Source organism: Quercus lobata, chromosome 2, assembly GCF_001633185.2.
Source record: "Quercus lobata isolate SW786 chromosome 2, ValleyOak3.0 Primary Assembly, whole genome shotgun sequence".
Classification (NCBI taxonomy): domain Eukaryota; kingdom Viridiplantae; phylum Streptophyta; class Magnoliopsida; order Fagales; family Fagaceae; genus Quercus; species Quercus lobata.
The window spans coordinates 58,704,161-58,715,927 of record NC_044905.1 but is presented as its reverse complement, the minus strand read 5'-3'; positions in this window follow the sequence as shown (position 1 = coordinate 58,715,927).

The window sequence follows — 11,767 nt, the reverse complement described above, 5'->3', positions numbered from 1 at the left end:
TTATACACATATTTGAACTTTCAATTTTATTGGTTGGGATTTTGGAATGAATATTTTGGGACATGGCATTTTGTGAACATCTCAACGATTGGCTAAACTTTGTTTTGTAGAACCTCAAGAGTCGAGGTAGGCTCCAGATGTTGAAGGGTAGGTGGGAGGCATTGTCCCCAAACATTAAGAATGTCATTAATGAAGCTGGATTTTGGACCTTTTTTTTAGCTCTGTTGGATCATGATACCAATGACTATAAAGACCTCCAATTGCTTCTTGCCTTGTTGGAGCGATTTTGGGACACTACTTGCACTTTTCATTTTCCAGGTATCGGTGAGGTAATGTTGACACCTTATGACTTCTCAGCCATTACTAGCTTAAAATTGGGTGGTGAAAGAATAAAAGTTAATGATTCCATCACATTAGTGAAAATTAGAGGTCTTCTGGGTGTGATGCCTTCAAAAGTCAGGAGTAATAATGTACCCTTGATGTGGTTGTACTCCAATATTGACCATTGTGAACTATAGCAACCGGCACTCGTATGTTCATGCTTCTCTTCATTGGAACTCTCTTATGTCCAAACTTGGGGAGCACTGTAATTTTATGTTATTTGTGGAGTCTGAGGTGATAGGCCAAGAATCAGGTGATTTTATGTTACTTGCACTTTTCATTTTCCAGGTATTGGTGAGGTAATGTTGACACCCTATGACTTCTCAGCCATTACTGGCTTAAAATTGGGTGGTGAAAGAATAAAAGTTAATGACTCCATCACATTAGTGGAAATTAGATGTCTTCTGGGTGTGATGCCTCCAAAAGTCAGGAGTAAGAATGTACCCTTGATGTGGTTGTACTCCAATATTGACCATTGTGAAACTATAGAAACTGGCACTTGTATGTTCATGCTTATCTTTGTTGGAACTCTCTTATGTCCAAACTTGGGGAGCACTGTGATTTTATGTTATTTTTGGAGTCTGAGGTGATAGGCCAAGAATATATTGACCCCTTGTGATAAATTAATTGATTAATTAGCCAACTTTATTAATTAATCAAATTAACATGCAATGTACGTGGCAGCACAAAAATCACCAATTAACTAAAGTATGCAGCGGAAATTAAATTGACACAGTGATTTGTTTACGAATGGAGAAAACCCACACGGCAAAAACTCCACCGGGTGATTTTAAGGTCACCGCTCCCGAGAATCCATTATTATCACAACAAGCGGTTACAAGTAAAGGAATTCCAGTACCTTATACCAACCTACAGTCGAACCCTTACCCCAATACCCAATTGGACTTGTTCTGTAGTGACAATCTCTCCTTTTCTGAAAACTCGAAAATGTGTTAAAAACACAAGAGCTGTTTAGACCCCAAATAAAAGTTACGGCTCGATAGATTTTACACTAACTTAATTCTAAGTGCGGAATAGTGTAAATGCGAATGAAAAAACAAACAAGCTACTCTAACACATATTCATATAATCACAGCAGTAAATTGATATGTAAAAGAGTAGGAAGAAGAATGCAAACACAGATAACACGCCGATGTGTTATCGAAGAGGAAACCGAAGAACTCGACGAAAAACCTCTCCGCCGCCCTCCAAGCGGTAATCGATCCACTAGACAATCAGTTGGGATACATGGGTTAGCAAGAGACCCTCCAAGCCTAATCTACCTGCTGTACCTAAGCCTTCCAAGCTCCTACTCCAACAAGGCTTCTCGGAACTGTGTCTTGTCTAGCTCTCTGGATCCTGCAACAAGCTCCATATTGCATCTGCCATCCTTGGCTTCTTCCAATGATTCCTAGCAACACCAAAAACACTTACTACACTAAAAAGGTGTGGATTGTGTTTGGGTACAAATCTCCTCTCAAGGTATGATAATGGGAGAGGGGAGGAGAAGAGGCTACAATGAATTCTCACTAAGGATGAGTAGCTCTCTCTCAAAAAGATGGGTGTGTGTTGTAGAAAACCTATCTTGGGTTTTTCTCTCTGAATTGCCTCCTTTACATTTGTGGGTAATGAGGTTATATATAGCATGGGTGAAGGGTAAGAAAGTCACACTAAAAAAAACTTCCAGGCAGAAAGTTTCGCGACTATCTCGCGGGAAGGCCTTACCCACGAGACATTCGCGAAAACGACAGCCTAGCACGACTCTTCAGCTTCCAAACATGTGCTCCTCACGTGGCTTTTTCGCAGGTTAGCTTCTCGTGAGCTTCTCACGAAATCCACTGATTCTTCACCAACTTAATACTAAACCCAATACAATAAAAACCCAATACAATAAAATCCCACAAAATACAAGGAATAAAATTAAAGCAATCACAACACTTTTTTTTTCATGGAATAAAGCCAACATAAAACATAGTTGTAAATCACAACTTTACATTTTCAATGCACGACTCCTAGTGCATGACTAACCAATTGCACGGATCCCAGTACGCGACTTGGTCACCAATTTGAGAAGGATGTTGGCTGCAAAGTTCTTCAGTTCATTACATGATGAAGATCATGAAGTTGCTTGGTCACAAAACCCTACGATGTACAAACACAGCAGCTTCTTCAAGAGAAAGAAGAACTAGGGCAAACTAGGTTTCTGGTCACACCTTTCTTTACACTTGTGGAATTGTGCTCTTGTGCAATTGTGTGTAACCTTTTATAACCCTTAAAATAATCCTTATATATGTTTAGGGTTGTAAGAAAAAAAAGCCTAAACATACATTCACGGATTGGATGAAAATCAGCTTGAAAAACTAAATTTCATAAACCTCGATAGATAGCCATATATCGAGCTAGCTGTCGGGCCACGGGCTTCAACAGCTTTTAAACCTCGATAGATGCTAGCTGTTGAGCTTTAAAATCTGGCACTTCATTACTTGATTTTTGGACAAACTTGCATGGCTTTAACACTTGAACATGAAACCTTGTTTCTTGAAGCATCAAACACATCCTAGATCTACCCAATTATAAGTAAAGTGCATTTTGTCAAAGGATTAGCCAATTACATAAAATGTTGAAATATGTTCCTAACATCAAATCACATATGTCCTAACCTGGGGGATATTGGCAAGATCAAAAATTATGATTGGGGTGGCATGGCTTATGCAAGCCTCTTGCACTTCATGACTCAGATTTCTCGACGTAGTGTTTCAAGCTTAGGAGGTGTGCCATTTGTTTGGCAAATGATTTTTTCAATTCTTGGTTTGGTGTGTTTTGTAAAGGTTATTTGTGTTGTCATGCTGTTGATGATGTGTGTTGATTTTTCTCAGTTTGGATGTATGAATATTTTGGGGTTGGTCCACAAGTTTTAGAAGATGTTTGTGATATGTACCAAGGTTTCTTCGTTGGCTGCCTAAGTATCATCTGTCAATGCCTCCCAAGCGTTCTTTGTAGGCTTGGCATATGGTGATTGATAACTTGACTGTCGATGATTTTTTTTAGGGATTTTGTGTTTGGTTGGGGGTTTTGTGTTTTTTTCTTTTTATGTGCTGTATGGTTTGGCTTCTTTTCATTCCAGGTTCTTTGTGATTTTCAGATGTATTTAAATCCTTGGCTTGGATGTGAAGAGCATGTAAAGTGTGTATGGGCTCAGGAGCTGAATGGTCGCCAAGTGTTGTTTGAGTGTGGCCATGGGAGATATTGGTATCTTGGTGACTGGGTATTGGCTCAAGTTCAACATGTGTACGCTTCTGAGACAATTCATGTTCATCCTTGTCCCTCCATCTGGTTGGCAGGCCTTTTGGCTAATAAAGAAATCGCTCGTGCTCGAGTCAGCCATGTTGTTTTGGGGACATCAGGAGACTATCTTGAATTTGTCCAAAATCAACTGCAGGGTTGTTTAGCTGGCATTCTTGTAACATCGGTAACTTCATTTCTTTTCCAAAGTCAATTCGCACCATGTCTTGCATCCTCATCTTTTATCTTCTTTGTTCTAACTTTTGTGAAAATATCTACTTGTTGCACTTTTAGGCTTCATCCTTTGAAGAAGAGGAGAGTCCTCCTCCTAGCCATGCCAACAGTTCTTCTAGTTCTTTCATGGAGACATATCCTTATTTTGCCGCATGGCAATACGAAATAATGAACCCTAATGGGTCATTGAGCTTTATGAATCTAGACCAGCCAAAGTATACCCTAAATGTCCCCTGGAACAACCTGGTATGTTCCTAAATCCTTTAGTCTTCTATCCTCAATTTTGCTCATTGAGTTATTTCTGAACTTGTGGATTTGTGCTTCAAGTTGGTGTTGATCTTGTGGAAGAAAGAATGCGAATGATTAGAGGTTTGCAGTTGGTGGCACACACTCAATCTTCCCAATATATGCTCAATGAAATGAACTGGGTAAAGGATGATGCTTCCTTAATGCTTTTTGCTTGAACTCCATGGTAATGGATTTAACACCTATCTCTGGTGATTTTTCAGAACGGCCGAATGGCAATGGATGATGCCAACACAAGATCCATGGAGGAGAGAATCAGAAATCTTGAACTATAGAATAGGCAACAAGAATCTCAGTTTTATGCAAGTCAGGAAGGAGACACTGAGGGTGGTTCCTCTAGAGGTGGGTCTAGGAGATCTTCCTGCAGGCGGACCTGAAATCCAAATGATGCTTAACCTGTATCTTAATTTTTCTGCAAAGACAAAAAAGAGTATTCCTTAGACAATTTGTATTAACTTCCACTCTTAGCTCTTTATTTTTGGATTGCTTTTAGTCTTTTTGAAACTTAGATGGGACAAGTTTAGAATTAACTTGATGAAGTTCTGTGGTAAACAATTTGAACTTATATTACCAATTCTGATTTGATTTGTACTTACCTGAATAAGGCACAACTGAATGCCCTTAGTTTGAAAACTTATGCTTGATGACCTTTTATTTTTGAAAAGGGTTTCTCTCTCTACTTTTTTTTCTTTTTCTTTTTCTTTTTTAAAAAGGGAAGATTGATTTTACTTGTTCCAAAGAAAGGGAATAAGGCATAGCCAAATGCCCTTAGTTAAGAAAATAGATGCATGAATTTGGAAAATCTTGATTTGGTTAGTTTTCTTTTCTCTCTCTCTCTCTCTTTTTTTTTTTTTTTTTTTGAAACAGATTATGTAGGTGATGTTTTTTGAAAACAAATGGACATGGTACATCTAAATGCCCTAGTTTAACAATCCATGCAAATTTTTGAGAAACTTTATTACACAACTATTTTTTGGAGTGAAAAACAAAGCCAAAACGGACCCACAAAGTGCCCGAAAACACAAACCAAGGTATTCTGGGTTATGATCCTGGCAAAAAATCTGTAGCAGTTTCCTGTGATCCTAAACAAAGGGAGATCTTGTCTAATGCTCTAGGACTTCCTACTTCAATTACTAGTAGCATGATTGAAGACCATATGGTGAATCTTTATGCAGTTGTTTCAAGACTTATTAACTAGCGTACTCATGGAGTGTCTAACAACATGTAGAAAAATTTTAGCTTAGCTCTTTGTTTCATGGGAGAATTTTTGCTTTGCTCCGAAAGACCTGGCTTTGTGGATGCTCGATCCATAGGTATTGTGGGTCAAGTGAAGGATAATGATAATCCTGCTTCTCTGATCTTGGTAGAAACTCTTTTAGGACTAGATTCTGTATTTCTTGGTGGAGAGTCGCAACAATTTCTTGGGAGCCCCTTAACTTTGCAGATATGGTTGATGGAAAGAATGGACATGATTGCTACTCCTAATGTTGCTAATTATGGTCCTAGCAATTTTCTCAGTAGGGCTGTTCTCAAAACCGAGTGTCGGACTGAAAGCAACTGGGTGAAATTTATGAACAAGAAATCCAGTGTCTCAATTCGGTGGAATTGTTATTGGTGGAAGTGTCCACCTCCTTTGTTGCAGTCCTTGGGATCGGACCACATCTTCATAGTTGGATTAAGGAGGGCAACTTTCTATAAGGCTGATAGACTCCTGAGACAATTCCAATATAAACAGGGAATGCCTGGTAGAAGAGGAAGAAAACCTTTCACTCCCATGGACACAAATCCTACTTCTGTGAGGAACATGCTGTTGGGCTTGGACATGGCTAAACAAATGGATCAATCTTTAGTTAAGGCTTACTTTCACAGGATGACCATGGAATATTCTAGCTGGCTGGTGAACAAAATTGCTGATAAGGAGGCGGACATGGCTTCTAAGAGAAAATAATTTCTTAAAAGCAACCAAGAGAAACACGAGGCTAACAATTATGAGTTTAAAAGGGGGGACACAGATGACAAAGTACCTATCGCAGATGGAACCAACGAACAACCAAAGAAGAGAAGATTGAAGAAAAAATGATATTCTCATTTTTTTTGGCTTTAAACATATTTATTTTAAAAGTTGATGTGAAACTCTTAGGTTTAGGAATTATTCAGGACTTTCGGGTTTAGGGTTCTGTTTAGGGTTTGGTTTTTTTAGGATTTGGTTTAGGGTTTGGGTTTTAAAGTTTGTGTAATGGCATGGTTTAATGAAATGGTTAAATTTTGAAAAAAAGATTATCTTGCTTAATGGGTAAATGGTGGGTTTATGGAAGTTGTGACCGAACCAATATATGGTTGCATACGTACCTCCTTAGAAAAAGGATCAGGTCATCACGTAGTTCATTTTATTTGCCTTAACTTTTGCCTAGGCCACCCTTTCGAGTTTTTAACCTAGCAGGCTCATTCACTCTCTTTTATTCTTTTATTTTTTACCCTCATTTTGCGTAGATCGCCCTTTTGGGTTTTGAACCTACCCTTTTTTTTTAAACTGAACCTAGGAAGGGAAATAACATAATTTATAACCACTTCAGACGTGGTGTTTTTAGATTACCACCTCAAACATGGTATTTCTTCAATTGATCCATATTGGTTGGCTTAGTAAAAGGGTTTGCATCTAAGTCCATCAACCTTATAGCTCCCCCATATATTATCTGCTTGATAACATATGGACCTACCCAATTTTGCTTGAACTTCCCGTTTGTTTCTTGAATCGGGGCTCGGATCTCTTTCAACACTAAATCTCCCAACTTCAAATCTCTAGTTCTTACCTTCTTGTCAAAAGCTTTCATAAGTCCCCTTTGGTAACCTTGAATGTAACACAAGGCTTTAAGTCTTTTCTCATCCATCATGCATAATTGATCATATCTACTTTGCAACCAATCTACTTCAAGGATTTCACTCTCCAATACTGTTCTCAATGAACGAACACCCATTTCAATGGGAAGGACTGCTTCCATCCCGTACACCAATGAGTAAGGAGTGGTTCCTATGTAGGATCGAATTGATGTCCTATACCCCCAAAGCGCATAGGGTAACTATAGATGCCAATCCTTGTAGTTCTTCATGCTCTTCTTCAATATCCGCCTTATTTTCTTGTTTGCAGCCTTAACTTCTCCATTGATCTGAGGTCGATAGGGTGAGGATTAATGGTGTTGAATGTTGAACTGTCGACGTAACTTTTCTGTTTCTCTTTTGAAATGCAGTCCATTGTCCGAAATAATTTCATGCGGTACCCCATATCTACAAATGATATTAGTCTAAATAAACTGAGCAACTTTCTTCGAGTTCAAAATCTTGTATGAGGCAACTTCCACCCATTTAGTGAAGTAATCAATAGTAACAAGTATAAATTCATGGCCATTGGATGTTGTTGGGTGAATCTTTCCAATAATATCTATTCCACATGTAGAGAATGGCCAGGGTGAAGTCATAGTATGTAATGGCATAGGTGGTATGTGCTTTAGATCTCCATGGACTTGGCACCGATGGCATTTTTGAACATGAGCTACGCAGTCTACTTCCTTAGTAGTTCAGTAATAACCTTGTCTCATTATCTTTCATGACAGCATGTGCGCATTCATATGTGGCTCATAACTTGACTCATGAACCTTTTCAATTATTTTCTCTGCTTCCTTGGCAGTCACACAAAGGAGATGAATTCCATCATACGATCTTTTGTAAAGCCTCTCACCACAAATAATATAATTAGTGGACAACCTTCTGATGTGATAGGCCACAAACTGAATGACCCATTGTGATAGAAATTAATTAATTAATTAGCCAAGTTATTAATTAATCAATTTATCATGCAAACGCGTGGTAGCACAAACAAATCACCAATAAACTAAATATGCAGCGGAAAATAAAATAACACGGTGATTTGTTTACGAATGGGGAAAATCTAACGGCAAAAACCCCACCAGGTGATTTTCAGGTCACCACTCCCGAAACTCCACTATTATCACAACAAGCGGTTACAAGTTAAGGAATCCAAGTACCTTACCAACCTATAGTTGAACCTTTACCCCAATACCTAATTGGACTTGTTCCGTAGTGACAGTTCCCCTTTCAGATGCACGACTCCCAGTACGTGACTAACCAATTGCGCGGATCCCAGTACGTGACTTCAATCACCAACTAAGAAGGTTGTTGGTTGCAACGTTCTTCAGTTCATCCACACGATGAAGATCAAGAAGATGCTTGGTCACAAAACCCTACGGTGCACATACACAGCAACTTCTTCAAGAGAAAGAGGTGAACTAGGGCAAGAACTTCGTCTTCGGTCACAATTTGCTTGAACAGAGTTTGCTCAAAGCTTGTGCAACTTGTGAACACTTTGACGGCCCTTAAACTGATCCTTTTATATGTCTAGGTTTAGGAGAAAAGAAGGCCCAAAGACACATTCACGGATCCCAAGAAAATTAGATTGAAATTCTAAAAATCTTAAACCTCGACAGATAGCAACTGTCGAGAAGGTATCGAGCACACTGAATGAAGAACAGCTTCCTTAAGCTCGATAGATGCAGCTGTCGATCAGCTGTCGAGCTTTAATGATTTTGCACTCTGAACTTGTTTTCTTGAACAGACTTGAAAGCTTCAATACTTGATCTTGAAACAAGGTTTCTTGAAGTATTTAAAACATCCTAAATCTACCCAAATACAAGTAAAGTGCTTTTTGTCAAAGGATAAGCCAATTACATAAAATCATGACATATGTTCTAAACAAGTGAAACACATATGTCCTAACAATCTCCCCCTTTGGCAATCCGTGACAAAACTACAACAAACAAATGAACATATGAGAGAAGTCATAAATCACTCAACTCATATTCACTTGTTAAATACAATAAAATCTATCCTAACACAAACTCTTGAAAAACTTTGCAAAAAGAGAGTTTATGGCAAGAAGACTTTGACAACATGTATTTATGAAACACTTTAAACAAAACTCATCAATGCATCTTTGTGTGAAACAGAAATAATAGATTGCATACAAGTATAAGAAACATGTGTATAAAGAGAGAAAAGAAACAACACATGAAGGGGTAGGTGAAAGAAAAACATACATCACTATAAATAAAGAGATAAGTACAATGTATGTCTATAAATGGTCACAAGACCTCATGTACAAGAGTAATGTATCTAAAAAGAAAGAAAAGAGAAGATACAATACTATCCTCACTACATCCCTCAAAAATGTATCAACACTCCCCTTAACAAAATGATCCTATACTAACTCTCCCTCTAAGATAGACTCCTCTCATACCAAAACTACTCCCCCTTTTTGTCACGAATGACAAAGGGTAAGAGTGTCAAGTAGACATCTCATCGGTAGAAATAGCGTCTCCATCATCATCATCTGAAGTATCATCGTCATCACCATCATCATCATCCTCATCCTCAGAAGTAGAAGCCACGGGAGAAGGTGGTGAAGGAGTAGCCTCAGGAGCAAAGCCACCTATAGACGCCTGTTGTTGTGCAATACGACTGACACGAACATTCACCTGATACAACTCCGTAGAGAGTGTATCGAGGCGAGCATCCATGCGCTGCAGCTGCGCCATGTTACTCCTAGAGACACATCGCCTGAAGAAGAAGGAGGAGCCGATATGGATGGAGCCGAACGGGATGGAGCCGAACGGGAGGAAGGAGCTGCTGAATCCGAATGCCGCGACCAAAGCTGGGCCTTGCTATGTTTAACGGTAGTATAATCTATGGCACACATGACGGTAAAATGGTCGGAAGAGGGAAACGGAACAGAAAAATGGCGTAGAATCCTCGTGATAGCGGAAGGAAATATGAGCTTATCACGGGTCACCGAATCTAGATGAACATCTATAATAGACAAAATGAAATGAGAAGGGAAGTCTATGGTAAGATGCTCAAGAAGAGAGAACAAAAATCGAGCATGAGGCTTTGTGATGGAGTTATAGTGAGAGAGGGGATGCAAAACAAAAGTCATCACCATGTTCATGAATCTAGGACCTTTTGCAAAAAGTCGACATGGTGTAAAAAGACGATCACCCCAAGAAGTAGGGCGCTCACAGAAAGCAGACATGAGCTCATCCCTGGACACAGTCCTCAGATGCTCACGACCAGGATAGTCAGGAAACTCTATCCTAGGAACCTGAAGCACATCCGCAACTAACTGCGGTGTGATAGGAATGCGCGTACCCCGAACGCTAGTGAAGAAAAGAGGTACAGACTGATCAATCCTGTGCAAGTTGGAGTAGAACTCCTGGATAAGCATGAGAGGACAGGTGACCGGGGCGTCACACAGTGACTCCCATCCCCTACTGTGAATGACAGAGGGAAGGTTGGTGTCTGCAAAATCTGTCAAGATGACTTGGCGTTCCGAATGAATGCCTTGTCTAGAAAAGTTCTTTGAAAATGCTTTAAAGGCATCACCATCACGGAACTGGATATGAGATAAGGTAGGATCAGACGAAGAAGGAGCACCGGAACGAAGAGGGTTCCGGGATGGAGTGGATTTACGCTTAGGTGCCATAGACACGACTAACGTAAACAACAGAGAGGGAGAGAAAGAAAGACAATCAGAAAAGTCCCAAACATTTTCAAATATATCAAATATATTGAAAAGAAGTACGTATGCATGGGAAATGCATGAACATGTGACATGCAAAAGAAATTGCATCATGGGCTCAGCCCAATCCAAACCTATCAACACATAAACATATAGCACACATCTAAATGCATGGAAATACCATTATAATGCTAATGTGATGCAATGTATGAGGTTTTAAACACATTTAAGTGAAAACCCAACCCAAAATTTCAATAAAATCTCATCAATTTTGAAAATCCCCAAAATTTTTCAAAAACCCCAAAACCTAGGTTTCCAAACATGAAATGCATGAATGAGAAAGGATTAAAAGCTTACCAAGTAAAGAGAAACTTGAAAAAGCTTGAAGAATCCTTGAGGAACAAGTTTGGAGTGAGATGAGAGTGTTTATGGGAGAGAAACAGAGAAGTATCGAGAGAGATATCGAATAAAATGAGAACCGGATCACACAGAGGCCTTATATAGAGAAGCCAGTAAATCTCAACAGATGCAGGTATCGACAGGTATCGAGGGATCTGTCGAGGAGGTGTCGAGGAAACGCTCGTCGAGAGCTGAGGTGTCGAGGAGGTATCGAGGATCAACTCATCAGAATAAAGAACAGAAGCTCGATCGATCCACCAGGTATCGAGAAGCTATCGAGCATACAGACCCAATCTCGATAGATTCACCAGGTATCGAGGTGCAGGCGAGATTGCGATAAGAAAAAGCTTAAGGAAGCTCAACAGATACCCAGCTATCGAGGAGGTATCAAGGAGGTGTCGAGCCAGCTTTTAAAAATAGTTTTTCGAGATGTGAAAAACACAGACATGAATGCAATCTAACATGCAACTCAACCAACGATCCAATCAACATATTAAGCTCTTAAAATCATCTCTCAAATAAGATTTAAGCACATGGATCTCCAAAAAAACACACACACACTAAACAAGTCTAACCAAT